Source organism: Canis lupus, chromosome 29, assembly GCF_003254725.2.
Source record: "Canis lupus dingo isolate Sandy chromosome 29, ASM325472v2, whole genome shotgun sequence".
Lineage (NCBI taxonomy): Eukaryota > Metazoa > Chordata > Mammalia > Carnivora > Canidae > Canis > Canis lupus.
This window is the reverse complement of record NC_064271.1, coordinates 39,999,867-40,015,070: the sequence shown is the minus strand read 5'-3', so window position 1 is coordinate 40,015,070 and position 15,204 is coordinate 39,999,867. Positions and strand designations below refer to the sequence as shown.

General features: G+C 47.2%; 1 protein-coding gene across 2 annotated transcripts in view; it reads left to right on the top strand.

Annotated features, from left to right (window-relative positions):
* Nucleotides 1-1,032: 1,032 nt before the first annotated feature.
* PLEKHF2 (pleckstrin homology and FYVE domain containing 2) overlaps nucleotides 1,033-15,204 on the top strand; it is a 29,779-nt gene continuing 15,607 nt past the window's right edge. The window contains exon 1 of one of the 2 annotated variants that reach the window (XM_025433575.3): nucleotides 1,033-1,309. The gene's annotated coding sequence lies outside the window, so the exon portion shown is untranslated. Of the gene's footprint in view, nucleotides 1,310-2,756; nucleotides 3,170-15,204 lie in introns of those variants that run through there. The other variant, XM_025433576.3, reaches the window with a different exon arrangement.

The following is a 15,204-nucleotide window of genomic DNA, read 5'->3' as shown; positions in this document are numbered from 1 at the left end:
GGTGTGCGGGGTGTGCGCAGTGTCCAGGGTGTGCGGGGTGTGCGGGGTGTGCGGGGTGTGCGGGATGTGCAGGGTGTGCGGGGTGTGCGCGGTGTCTGGGGTGTGCGGGGTGTGCGGGATGTGCAGGGTGTCCGGGGTGTGCGCGGTGTCCAGGGTGTGCGGGGTTGCGGGGTGTGCGGGTGTCCCGGAGCCAGGGCCTGTGGCCTCCGGGGCCCTGGGAGTGCTCGCAGGTACGCGGCGTGGGTGGGTGAGGCTGTGGGCGTCGGGGAAGCCCCGCAGGAGCGCAGCGGCGGGCAGGCGGGCGGGCGGGCGGCCCTTGAGGGTGCGGCGGGCGGCGCGGGCCCGAGTGCGGGGGAGGCGCCCTGGGTCAAGGAGGCCCGGCCCGGGGCGCGCGAGCGAGGCCCTGGGGCGGCGGGCAGCGCGGGCCGCGCGCCTCCGGGCACGTACATCCAGGAGCCTTTCTCTCCCGCCCGCGGGAAGTTCCCGAGGTCCGCGGGGACGCCCGTTCCGTGGCGGGGAGACGCCTCCGAGGAACCGGGTCAGGAGACGCGCAGCCCCTCCCCGAGGCCCGCCGCGCCCAGGACGCCCCCGGGTCCCGGAGCAGCCCGGCCGCCGGGGTGGGCGTGGCCGAGCCCGAGGCCCCGCCCCCTGGAGCTCGCCGCGGGACGGGGCGGCGGGGGGGCGGGGCTCCAGCCTCGGCCACGCCCACCCTGGCAGCGGGGCGGGGCGGCGGCACGGGCGGCGGGGGCCTCAGCCTCGGCCACGCCCACTCTGGCGGCGGTGGGGCGGGGGCGGGGCCTCGGCTTCGGCCACGCCCACCCGGGCTGTGGGGGCGGGCCTCGGCCACGCCCACCCTGGCGGCGGGGCGGGGTCTCGGCTGGGCCACGCCCACCGGGCGGGCGGGGCGGCGGGGCGGCGGCGCGGGGCGCAAGGGGCGGGGGGCGGGGCGCGGGCCCGGCGGAGGCGCTCGTGCCCGGGGCTCGGGGCGTGTGGGCGGCGGCGCCGGTGCACGCGCAGGGGAGAGGCCGGCGGGCGGCCGTTGTGGGGCTCGACCCGCGGGGCGGGGGAGTCACCTGCGAGGGAGCGAGCGAGCGCCCGCCCGCAGGGTCCGGATCGCGCCGGCTGCGGGCCTCCTCCTCCGCCTCCTCCGCCTCCTCCGCCTCCTCCGCCGCCGCCGCCGCCGCCGCACACGCCCCGGGAGGCGGGGGGCAGAGTCCGCCCCGGAGCCCGGGGCCAGGAGGAGCCGGACCCCCGCCGCCGCCGCCGCCGCCGCCGCCGCCGCCGCCCGGCCGGGCAGGCGAAGCCCGAGGTGCGTGTGCGCGGGAGCCCGGCCGGCCCGGGGAGAAGCGAAACTTTCCGGCGCTTCCCCCGCGGTCCCGGCCGTCTGCGGCGCGGGGAGGTGTCGTCGTCGCGGGCGGCGGCCGACGCCATGTTGGGGTCTGCGGGACACGGGGCGCTCCCGGCCGCTCCCCGCGGGCCCCGGGACGGACGGACCCCCGCCCGCGCCGCCGCCCCGCCCGAGAGGCCGCCGTCCGTCCGCAGGGGCCGCGCCGGGGGGCCGGGGGAGACCGGGGAGACCGGGGGAGACCGGGGGCTGGGGGTCAGGGACCGGGGGGCGGGGGACCAGGGAGCTGGGGACCAGGGACCAGGGAGACTAGGGACCAGGGGGCTGGGGGTTAGGGACCTGGGGGACTAGGGACCAGGGGGCTGGGGGACGGGGGGACCAGGGGGCTGGGGGTTAGGGACCGGGGGGCGGGGGACCAGGGAGCAGGGGGCGGGGGACCAGGGGGGTAGGGACCAGGGAGCTGGGGACCAGGGACCAGGGAGACTAGGGACCAGGGGGCTGGGGGGTTAGGGACCGGGGGGCGGGGGACCAGGGAGCTGGGGGTTAGGGACCTGGGAGCCGGAAGACCAGGGAGTTGGGGGCGGGGGGACCAGGGGGGTAGGGACCAGGGGGCTGGGGGGTTAGGGACGGGGGGGGGGGGACGGGAGGACCAGGGAGTTGGGGACCAGGGAACTGGAGGTTTGGGGACCGGGGGACCAGGGAGTTAGGGACTAGGGGGGCTGGGGGACCAGGGGGTTAGGGACCGGGGGTGTAGGGACCAGGGGGTTAGGGACCGGGGGACTAGGGGTGTAGGGACCGGGGAGCTGGGGAACCAGGGGTTTAGGGACCGGGGGTCTGGGGGGGCGTTGTGGGACAAGGGGGGTTGGGGACCGGGGGGCTGGGGGTTTAGGGACCGGGGGACCAAGGGACCAGGGGTTAGGAACCGGGGCGCTGGGGGACCAGGGGCCGGGCGGCGGGTTGCGGGCCGAGGGGAGCGGGAGCGGCCGCGGTGGCGTCGTGGGCACGGAGTTGGCGGGCGGGACGTCGGGCCCTGGTGGTGGAGCCGGAGCGCCCAGGGCCTCGGGGCGGGGAGCGGGCTCCGCGGGCCGTAAGGCGCGGCTGGGAGCCGGAGCCGGAGCCGGAGCCGGCGGCCCCGGGCGGGTCGTGCCCCTCCGCGGGCGGCCGGGCTGAGGACGGAGTGGCCGGGCTCCCTGCGGGCCCCCCCGCGCCCCGCCCCGCGCCGCGCCCGCCGGGGGAGCTGCACCTGCGCCGGGGCGGGGGGGTCGGGGGCGGCGGGTCAGCCCGGGCCAGGGAAGCTGCCTCGTGTTTTTACCCCGCCCGGGCGCTGGCAGCCCCGAGGGATTAGGCGTGTCCCGGGCGGAGCCGGCGGCCCTGGGGTCCGGGTGACCGTGCGCCCCGCGCCGGCGCCGCGAGAAGGGCCTGGGCTGCGCGCTCCCCGGCACCCCGGGCTCCCCGGGCCGCAGGATAGACCCTAAGACACGTCCTGGACAACTTCCCGCCCTAGTCTAGAGGTGGGAGTGGAGGTCACGCTCAGACTTGGTTCCTAGTTGCCGTAGTTCTTTTCTTTAAGGCTTCACTTATGTATGTGCTCAGGAGAGACCCCGAGGGAGAAGCGGGCTCCCCCCCCCACTGGGCCCGGCCGCCGGGTCACGCCCCAACCACGGAGCCGCCGGGGCCCCTAATTTCCTTAGTTCTTAAAAAAAATCCTTTTTGTGTGGCTTCATTGTCAAGCAAACACCGCGGTACACATTTGTTTTTCTGGATGAAGAGTTAACCGAGGAGTGAGGGGACTTAGCGAACTTCATAAACTGAGCCGCCAAACCGGTATGTAAGTGAGGCCTGTAGGACCCTGAGCCCCTGGTTCTCCCTCCAGCATTGACTCCAGGACCTCGTCGCTGTTGCCCGGCCGGCTCCGCCTACCTGGTTTCCCCTGTCGTGGCTCTTCTCTCTGATTTTAGTTCCTCAGTTTACTTATTTCCCGGAGAGCCGATTTACAAGGAATCTTGTAGTGAACTTTTCACTTGAGCCTGTGCTTTGCGAAACCTCCTCTGGGCTGCTCTTACCCCAGCCCCTTCCTCTCCCCAAGACTAATCCACTGACCCCACTGCAGTCCAGCACGCACCACACTGGGCTGCCCCGGTACCTGCGGAGCCTGCTTAGCTTCTTCATCCCTCCTGTGTGGAGATCGGAGCGAACGCTCAGGAAAGCTTTGAATGGACGAGGACTCCTGTGTTCCTTGTAAATGTACTTTATGAATGTCTTATTAAATTGCCCTTTCCAGGGGAGCCTGGGGGGGGGGGGTACGATCAGTTAAGCGTCCAACTCTTGATTTCCGCTCAGGTCATGATCTCAGGGTCGTGAGATCGAGCCCCGGGTGGGGTTCCGCACTCAGCCAGGAGTCGGCCTGAGATCCTTTCCCTTCCCTTCTGCGCCTCCCCTCTGTACTCGCTCACATGCTCACACACACTTTTTCTAAAATAAATAAAATCTTGAAAATAAAATAAATTGCCCTTTCCGTGAGCATAGAAGTTAAATCTTTCCTAATACTTTTTTTCTTCTCTTCTTTTCCTTTTTTTGGGGGAGAATTTATTTTGCCAACTCAATGAATTTTGGCCTGGGAATACAGAATTTGAATGTTTATGAAATTTCCAAGTAGATAATAGATTTAAGTATAATCAACAAAGAAGAAGCAATGTGTCAATGAAAGAATAATAATTAGAAAGTGTGGGCAGCTCGGGTGGCTCAGTGGTTTAGCACCGCCTTCAGCCCAGGGCATGATCCTGGAGACCCGGGATGGAGTCCCACGTCGGGCTCCCTGCATGGAGCCTGCTTCTCCCTCTGCCTGGGTCTCTGCGTCTCTCTCTCTGTGGTGTGTCTCTCATGAATCAATAAATAAAATCTTTTAAAAAAATAATAATAATTAGAAAGTGTGAGTGAACCTATTTGTGCTAGATGGAAATAGATGTAATTCCTGAGGATAAATTTGAAGATCGTGTTTATACATTTAAGCTCTTTGATACAACAACTCAATTTCTCTGTCAGTTATTATTTTGTCAGAATTATCTTAGAGTTTGGTTTAGAATGCCTTACTTAATGCAAAGCATATAAAAATTGCTTTTCTATTGATAAGCTTATCTTTGAGAACCTTCTTTGTACGCCAGCTGCATGCTCAATAGCAGTGTTCTTGTTGGCTTAACTGAATAAAGTATGCTTCGTAGATAGACTTTCAGAGTGCCGTGTCGGGTTGCAGAGCTCTCTAGGTGAAGGTGTTTACTAACTCTACAATGAGATTACTGTAGAATTTGTACTGTTAATTCCCTGCCCCCACCCAAATTAGTTTTCTCTCCAATACACAAACCACAAACTGGTGTCCCAATTTTGAGGTCCTGGGCAGGAAGAGAAGGCATTCAGATAGTTGCTGTGCGTGCTGGAGACAGCAGGTTGCAGGTAGGGTGGACTGGAGCAAACACACCTGTGTCCTAGCTCTGTGCCTTCCTGGCCTGTGACTCTTGAACGAGTTGCTTCATTTCTCTGAGCTTCACAGTGTGTGAGATGAACACACATACATGCCTCAAAGTGTTGTGAGGATTTACTGAAAGATGTTTGTGGGAGTGCTTGGTGCACAGTAGTTTTATTAGTAAATGAACAAAGTGGTTGTCCTTTACCTAGAATCATAGAATTTTAAAAAGGAAGCAACCTTTAGGGGCACCTGGGTGGCACAGCTGGTTGAGCATTTGACTTTTGGTTTAGGCTCTGGTCTGATGTCCGGGTGGTGGGATGAAGCCCTGCGTGGCGCTCCACGCTCAGCAGGGAGTCTGCCTGGGATCCTCTCTCCCTCCCCCCGCTCATTTGTGCACACATGCACTCGCGCATTCTCTCTTCCTCTCAAATCAGTAGATCTTAAAAAAAAAAAAAAAAAAAGGAAGCAACCTTTAGAAAGAAGTAATTTAGTTTTTCAAGCTTGGCTACACATTAGGATTCCCTGAGGAGCGTCTTAAAAATACTGATGCCTGAACTCCACCCAAGAACCAAGTCAGAATTACTGGGTTTGGGGGTCAAGGCATAGGTAGTTTTGCCTGCTTGTTTGTTTGTTTTAAAGCACCTGTGATTTTAATGTGCAGTCAAGTTTGAGAATCATTGATAGAACTGACTCTCCCATCTCCTTACTCTTCATTTTGTGGTTGAATAAAGTGCAGAGAGGTTAAGTGCCACCCAAGTTCTATCAGTCAGATGAGAAAGCATGTATCTGAGTCAGAGGAAAATGAAGGATGTAAGAGGTTGACGTAACAGGTACATTCATTTCAGACCAGAAAGGTGGGCCAGCTCCAGTGACTTCCACCTCCGCTCCACGTGAGCGGCCCACATGGATGACCGAGTTTTTTAACCTTTGTCATCGTTTGAACTGTCTCAAGGCCTAAACTCACCGGAGGTGTTGATTCAAGAGCCTGTGTTGCTGTTTTCCATCACACCTGATGAACCAGCTTTTTGTCCTCCTTGTCGCCTCCCAGGCTGTTTTCTGTCTTCTCTCCGGTGCTGAGCCTTGCAGTTCACGTTCTGTGAACTCCCTGGCACCTCGTGGTCCTCTCCTTGACCTTGGCTCTCTAGATCTGGTCAATTCTCAACTTGTAAATACCACCATTTCCTTTTCTGCCCAGCACCCCTGGAAAAAGCCACAGCTTCGGTGACTGTTGAGGGTTTGTTTTCCAGCAGGCCTGTGTACTAGTTGCTCTCTGATCCTTTTCTCATCCCAAAGTTGACTCAAGTTGACTCCTTTTCTCTGTTGTGTTTTCAGTCTAACTCAGATTGCTAACCCTGATCTTGAAACGCTTGACCCGTAGAGATAAATTTGCTTCCTTCTAAAAATGATTAAGATTTTGTGATGTGAATTTTCTGTTTTCTTCTTTGCATCAACTTTTTCATCCTTTCTATTTTTAGGTAGAATTATACTTAGTTCTTTATACTTGTTTCATTTAGACAATAGTTGGGGGAAATTAAAAAGATCTTTACTGTTTTTTCATATTTTTATCAATTGTACCTATAACTTTTTATTTGTACACCTGAATTTTTCTGTCTGTTCTTCGCATTTTGTTACTTCAGCAATGAAGTATTCTCTGTGTATGAGAGAATATGTGTTCATTATAAAATAATTAGGCAATTTAAAAATATTTTATCCTAGTACTTAGAGACAAGTGGCACTACATTTTTGGTGTATATATTTCCAGACTTTAAAAAAAAAGTTTATATTGCATGTGCTGTTTATTAATGTGAGAGAGGCAAATAATACATCATTTCACTTTTATTTCTTTGATTAGCACTGAGAACCAACATTATTCTATTTACTGGTCATTTTTATTTGTTGTTTTAGAAATTGCCGTTTGTATCTTAGCCATTTTTCTTTGGGGTATTTTCCTTTTTTTTCTTACTGGTTTAATTACTGGTTTAATATTATATATTAAAAAATATTGACCCGTTGTCATTTTTTTAAAGAATTTATTTATTCATGAGAGACCCAGAGAGAGAGAGAGAGAGAGAGGCACAGGCAGAGGGAGAAGCAGGCTCCATGCAGGGAGCCCGATGCGGGACTCGATCCCAGGACCCTGGGATCCTGACCTGGACCGAAGGCAGACGCTCAGCCACTGAGCCCCCCAGGCGTCCCCACCTTTCCTATGTTACAGATATTTTTCTTTAATGCTTTTTCCCTTCAGTGTTGACATTTAAAAATTTTATGTGGTAAAATATATTCTTTTAAGACATTTGGCTTTTTCGTGGTATAGTTAGCCTTTCCTCTCTATGGATAGAAATTTGGATTCTGTTTTTCATTATTAGAAATAGTTCCCTCCCCCTATTCCTCCACAAGACTTTTCTTTCTCAGGATAAGTTTCTGGTTAAAAATTCCAGGGTCAAAGGGCAGTGCTTTCTGAAGCGTTTTATTATTATACATTCATTACTATTAGTCTTCAATTTTTCCACGTGTTTCAATGCTTATTGTGACCTTTTGGCACAATAAGGTTATTTATTTAGTCTCTGAGACTTGTGAGACATGTGAAAGGAAAGCATGTTGAAAAGGTGCTTTGTGCTCTCTTTCCCTCCTTCTCTCTCCTCTTGCTGGTCTCTCGCTTTCTGGACGAGGCTTTCCCGCAGAGTTCAGTCCTTTGCCCTCTTAGTCCCTCCGCAGATCCCCCAGCAGGCCTGCCCCACTGCTCAGTCTCTCGGGCCTGGGGCTCCCTGGTGATGCCAGCATTTGTGTTTGTCTGGCGGATACCCTGAGGGTACTCCACGGTCCCTTCTCCCTCCTGAAGCAAAGCTAGTGTCTGCCAATGGCTTGTGCTTAGACCTTTGAAGTCCCCTTGCACTCACTTTTCCTCCGTATATTCTAAACCCTGTCCTCTATACCTCAGTACATCTCTCTTCCCCTTTTTATTTCTGCTGTCAGTTATTGTGACTCAAACAAACCCTCTGGGGGTTTGTTTTGTTTTTGTTTGCCTTCACTCTAGCTTCAGTGGTCTCTCCAGCCTGTCCTGTGTCCTGCTTTTGTGCACTGACTAATATTTTCCTATTTGAAAGCCTTAGTCTTCCTGTTCAGTGTCTGAGCTGTGTAGTCTCATGCATACTTTCTTTGCAGTTGGACTCTCCTGTGTCTTACCAGATTTCTGTTCTCCCGCTGTGCTGTCTCCTGGCCCTACTTCCTCCAGCCGGGGTGCGACTGTTCCTTCTCTGAGGCTTAGGTTTGTGCACCATCGTCTGTCCGCCTTGTCTCCCTCTCACCCTCGCCCCTAAACAGTTTGACCTGCTACTTTGACTTTAAGGCCCAGATTGAATTTCTAGTCATTTTACAGTTGTTTCTAGATGTTCCCCCTGCCACAGTTACCTCCTAACTAAACACTTTGCCCCTGGACTTCACTTCTATTTTATTTTATTATTTTATTTTATTTTATTTTATTTTATTTATTATTTATTTTATTTTATTTTATTTTATTATTTTATTTTATTATTTTATTTTATTTTATTATTTTATTTTATTTTATTATTATTTTATTATTTTATTTTATTTTATTTTATTTTATTTTACTTTATTTTATTTTTGTTTTTGGTTTGTTTCTTCTCTGCTCCTTTAGACTCAGTGCACAGATTTAAGTTAATGATATTCCTTAGCTCATAGCACCTGCGTGGGTATCACACTCTTTTCTTGTCTTATGTTTTGTTTTCTTTATCATTTATTCCCATCTTCTCTTTCCTGTAGACACACTCCCTAATATGTCACTCATGAATTACATGTAGTTTTATGCATGTAAACTTGGATTTATAGCTGTCTATAGGCTACTCGACTGACTGCACCTTCACAGAGATTGTTAGAGTACTTGTTGTTTCATTACCGCTTTGTACAGAGTAAATGGTCAACAAATGTTTGCTACGACTTCAAATTTATGGAAAACTAATAGTGGTTTTACTGGCTTCCCTATTGCTTAGACCAGAAACCTGTGGGTTTATTTCAGCTTTCTTCTTCCACTTGTAGTTAGAGCAGTCCTGACCTGATCTCTATTCTTTATTTTCCTGTTGCAAACTTCACTCTTACCAACTCATCAGACCACTCCTTCCAGAAGCTTCACAAAGAACTCTTCAGGAACCAACAAGATCTGGTCTTATTTTTTTCTCCAATTTTTCTACTAACTCCCTCTCACCTCTGCTGTCTCTGTACATGTAAATTTTCTTAACACACATTTTCTTGCAGAGCTTTGTACCTTTACCGTTGTTTTGCCTTTGAGGTTCCACTTACTCTTCACACTCGTTTCAAATGTTCAAATGCTACATTCTTCAAGCCATACCTTCACTCTTCCTTTTTTGCTTCCTTACCTCTTTGCTACTCTTTTTATCACAGTGCTTATCTCATTGTACTTTTATTAAAACTTTATGGTGCATGTCTTAAATCCCAGTGTCTCCTTCATTCTTTTTTCCCTCTAACACAAAGTGTGAAACCTTGCAGTGTGGTGAGAAGATTGTAATTGCTTTGTTAGGGATGTGATGGAATAACCAGCTCCACAGTAGTATTTATTTGGGCTTTACTAGCTTTACTTTCATTATTATACAGTGGTTTCTTTACAGCAGTCAGCACTGTACAGCTGTCCCTGTGCAGATACTTTTTGAAATGATGCACTTTTTTATCTAAATTTTGTTGGTGGTGAATATATGCATGCATCATCATTTTTTATTTGCTAACTAAACAGCTGTGCTTCTTGGCAAGAGAAGAAGTCATTTTTGTATATTATCATGAGATTGAATTCTTTTTTAAGTAGGCTCTGCCGTGCTCAATACTTAGAATTCATAATTAGATACTAGTTAAATGCACCCGGACATTTGCTTGTAAATTTAAAATCTGTCAGTCTAGTGAAGCAATTGATGTGTAGGGTGTGGTTCCTGTTTTCTGTGAATACTAGTACAGATGTCGAAAATGAAGCCTTTGATTTTTGTCAAACTCTAGGTTGAGAAGCTGCTGCTGCTTTTAACTGCTGGTCATACTCAGTACAGATTCATGGCATATATATGTGCAAGCATTATTGTAGGTGCTTTAAAGAGCACAGAGTTGTTTCTAGGAACCTTCAATCTTTTGAGGGAAAAGCAGGTATACAAATCTTTATAAAACCTAGTAGGGCAGCCCGGGTGGCTCAGCGGTTTAGTGCCACCTTCAGCCCAGAGCCTGATCCTGGAGACCTGGGATCGAGTCCCATGTCGGGCTCCCTGCATGGAGCCTGCTTCTCCCTCTGCCTGTGTCTCTGCCCCTCTCTCTCTATCTCTGTGGCTCTCATGAATAAATAAATCTTTAAAAAAATAAAGAATAAAAACATAAATAAAACCTAGTAGAACATAAGTGCCATAAAGTGGTACAGATAAAATGGTATGAGAATTTAAAGATGAAACAATTATGAGGCTACTTAACTGACTGCATCTTTAAGAATTGGCAAAATTTCAGAATAGCGTGGTGAGGGGGAGGCGCATATTGGTCTCAAGAGGTAGGTGAGGAAACTCAGAGCATACTCTGGGAATAGCTGGTATTCTGGTTTGACTATAACAGAGAGAACATATAGAAAGAGGTAAAACTTGAAAAAGTAGACTAGGACAGGCTGGGGCTTGACCATGAAGGGCTTTGAATGCCAGATTAAGGATTTTAGATTTAATTTGGTTGGCCAGGGAACCTTTGGTTTTTGAATAGGGATTACCTGATGATGGTGTAGTTAAAGAATATTGATCTTGGAGCTTTTGGGTGGACATTCAATTCTTGATTTTGGCTTGGGCATGATATTGGGGTTGTGAGATTATACCTGCATCAGGCTCTGCACTGGGCATGGAGCCTGCTAGAGATTCTTTCTCTCTGTCTCCCTCTACCCACCCTCTCCCACACCATGTGTGTGTAGGCACTCTTTCTCTCTCTCTCTCTCTCAAAAAAAAAAAATTTTTTTTTAAATCTTGCTTTGTGTTGTATGCCTTAAGTGCTAGTTGAAATCTGAAAGTCTTGCTTAAAACTTGAGGTCAGGGTACCTGGGTGGCTCAGTCAGGGTCCTAGGATCAAGCCCCACCTTGAGCTCCCTGCTCAGCAGGGAATCTGCTTCTGCCTCTGCCACTACCCACATTTATGTGTGCTCTCTCTTGATTTCCCTCTCTTGCTTGCTTTCTCTCTCTCTCTCTCAAATAAATAAATAAAATCTTTAAAAAATTTTTTTAAATTTGAAAAGTCAAACTTGAGGTCCATATTCTTCATCTGTCTCCTACCTCTCTAAAGAGCTTTTGTAACTCCCAGGTCTTCTGGTTTTCCAAATTGTCTAAAATCCTCAACTGTGGCTTGGTTCTTACACACCTTGGTAAAATTACTCTATCAAACCTAACCTATTTGAAATTGCCTTTTACTGACACCCTAAATTAGTCACAGCTTTACTTTTCACTTCCTTTTAGCATTTGAATGATCACTTTTAGCATTTTTATACTTCATATGATAATTTCATTTTTTCCTCTTATCAGTGGCTTTCCCTAAATACATGATAAGGTTTAGATAAGTTAAATATTTCTGTAATATTTATTTCTGAAGGTAGCAAAGTATAATAGAAAATCATGCATTTTTATAAAAACTAGCTGTGAGATAGTGGGAAAACTTTAACTGTATATGACTCAATTCACTTTTTTGTAAAATGTATGTAATTACCACTTAACAAAATTTAAATCATAAAAATAGTAAAATGTGGAAGTGCCTAGCACGTGTATAGATGTTGAGTAAATGTTCTTTTTCTTTTTTCCTTTTCTGGCTACACCTATAGAATAATGCATTTGAGTTTACTCTTCAATAATAGGCAGATTTGTCTAGGAGAGACTTTTTAAAAAATTACTATGGCTACTCTCTAAATGTGGTTCAAAATTTTGTTCAATTCTCTCAGTCCAGCTTATGAGTTTAAAATATAAATGCTCATCCCTTTTTTCTTCTTATCTAAGAAACAAACCGTTTTAAAAATCACTACTAATTTCTACAATATATGTTATGGAAGGTGTGTTCAAGATGATGGTATAGGAACTATACCCCCCGCCCATGGACTCACTGACTTTATAGCTACCTATGGAACAATTTCCTTTGAATAAGATCTGAAAACTAGCCAAACAACCCCTTCATAGCAGGCAGTAATAGAGCCACATTGAGACAGGTAGAAGAGGCAGATGTGCAGTCTTGCCAGAAACCCCACCCATTGTGGCAACACACATTCAAGATGGATCTCACAAATGGAGCCACTCCTTGAGAAGCTAGGGGTCTCTGCCCTGCTAAAGTAATTGTTACAAAGATGCTCACTGAACTTGAGAGAAGAATGAATATAATGAGAACTTCAACAGAGATAGAAAAATAAGAAAGTACCTAACAAACTCACAGAACTGAAGAACATAGTAACTGAACTGAAAAATACACTAGAGCTAGCATTCAACAGCAGACTAAATGAAGCGGAAGAAAGGACCAGTAATCTAGAAGTCAGGGCAGTGTAACTCATCCAAACAGAGTAGCCAAAAGAATTGTAGAAAATGAAGATAGTTTAAGGGACCTATGGAACATCAAGCAGAATAACATTTGCATTTTATGGGTCCCAGAGAGAGAAGAGAGAAGGAAAGGGGCAAAAAACTTATTTGAAGACATAATGGCTAAAAGCTTTCCTAACCTGGGAAGAAAACAGACATCCATATCCAGGAATCCCCGAGAGTTCCAAATAAAATGAACCCCAAAAGATCCACACCAAGAAACATTATAATTAAAATGTCAAAAGTTAAAGACCATCTTAAGAGCAGCAAGAGAAAAAACAACTGGTAACAAGATAAGGCATATTTTTCAGCAGAAGCTTTGCAGGCCAGAAGGGAATGTGGTACCATGTATCCCAAGTGCTGAAAGATAATAGCTTTCAACTAAGAATATTTTATCTGGCAAAATGATCATTCAGAATTGAAGGAGAGGTAAAGAGTTTTCCTAGACAAGCAAAAGCTGAAGGAGTTGATCACCAATAAACCAGACTTATAAGAAATGTTAAAGGAACTTCTTTAAGCTGAAGAGAAAGGGCATTAATTAATAACAAGACAACACTGGAAATCTAAATCTCACTGGTAAAGGTAAATATATAATAAAGACAGTAGATAAATTATTTATAAAGCTAATCCGAGGATTAAAATAAAAGTATTTTTTTTAACCTGTAACTGCAATAATCTGATAAAGGATACACAAAATAAGATGACATCAAAAACAAAACATGGGGGACACCTGAGTGGCTCAGTGGTTGAGCATCTGCTTTTGGCTCAGGGCATGATCCCAGAGTCCTGGGATCGAGTCCCACATCAGGCTCCCTGCAAGGAGCCTGCTTCTCCCTCTGCCTGTGTCTCTGCCTGCCTCTCTGCATCTCTCATGAATAAATAAAATCTTAAAAAAAAAAAAACTGGGGGTGGGGTGGTAAAGTGTAGAGTTTTAAGAATACATTTAAACTTAAGTTGCTATCAAATGGAAATAGATTGATTTTTACATATAGGATGTTATATGTGGGCCTCATTGTAATGGCAAAGCAAAACTTATTAGGGATATGTAAAACATAGAAATTTAGGCATAACACTGAAGAAAGTTATTAAAGGGGGAGAGAGCAAGAAAAGAAGAAAGGAACAGAGAAGAACAATAAAACCGCCAGAAAACAATTAACAAAATGTCAATAAGTACCTATCAATAATTACTTTATATGTAAAAGGACTAAATTCTCCAAAAGACAGAGCAGTTGAATAGGTTTAAACAATAACAACAAAGACCCATCTATATGTTTCCTACTAGAGACTCACCTCAGATGTAAAGACATGCACAGAAAGTGAAGAGATGGGAAAAGATATTTCATGCAGATAGAACCCAAAAGAAAGCGGGGTAGCTCTACCTATGTCAGACAAAGTTGACTTTAAAAAAAGACTGTAGTAAAAGAAAAAAGATAGGCATAGGCATTACATAATGATAAGGGGTCAATCCGACAAGAGGATTATAACATTTGTACATATTTATGCACCCCAACATAAGAGCACCTAAATATGTAAAGCAACCATTAAAGACCTAGAGGGTGAAATTGGCAGCAATATGATAATAGTAGAGGACTTTAATGCCCCACTTACATCAGTGGATAGATCACTTAAATAAGAAATCAATAAGCATCAGCTTAACTTATTAGATCAGATGGACGTAATAGATACATAAAGAACTTTCCATCCAAAAGCAGCAGAATACACATTCCCTTCAAGCGCACATGGAACATTCTCCAAGATGGATCATACGTTATCCCACAAAACAAGTCTCAAAAAATTTAAGAAGATTGAAATCCTATCAAGCATCCTTTCTGGACCAAGTAGTATGAGACTGGAAATCAATTGTAAGAAGAAAACTAGAAAAACGACACATATTTAGAGATTAAACAACATGCTACTGAACAACCAGTGTGTCAATGAAGATATCAATGAAGAAAAAATACCTTGAGGGGCTCCTGGGTGGTTCACATAGTTAAGTGCCAAACTCTTGATCTTAGTTCAGATCTTGATCTCAGAGTTCAGGCCCCACTGGGCTCCATACCCAGTGTGGAGCCTACTTAAATAATTTTTTTAATTAAAAAAAATACTTTAGCACAAATGAAAATGGAAGTACAATTTACCAAAGTCTATTATGGGTAGCAAAAACTGTTTTAGGAGGGAAATTCATAGCATTATAGGCCTACCTTAAGAAATAAGAAAGTTCTCTAATAATCTGACTTTATACCTAAAAGAAAAAGAACAAAGCCAAAGTTCGTAGAAGGAAGGACATAAAAGTCTGTGCAGAAGTAAATAAAAAAGAGGCTAAAGAGACAATAGAAAAGATCAGGGAAACTAAAAGCTGACTTTTGAAAAGATAAAATTGACCGAGCTTTAGCTAGACTCACAAGGAAGAAAAGAGAAGACTCAAATGAAAGAGAAGTTACAGCTGATACCACAGAAATACAAAGGATCAAAGAGACTACTATAAACACTTATACATCAACAAATTGGACAGCCTGGATGAAATGGAAAAGTTTCTAGAAATTCACAATTTTCCAAGACTGAATCATGAAGAAATAGAAAATCTGGATAGATTAGGTAAGGAGATCAAAGCAGTAATCAAAAGCCTCCCAACGAAAGCTCAGGACAAGAGGGCTTCACAGATGAATTCTATCAAACATTTAAAGAGTTAATACCTACCCTTCTCAAACCCTTCCAGAAAATGGAAGAGGAGGGAATGCTTCCAAACTCAGTTTACAAGGCCAGCATTATCTTTAGCAGAACCAGACAGGGGCATCACACAAAAAAATGTGGGCCAATAT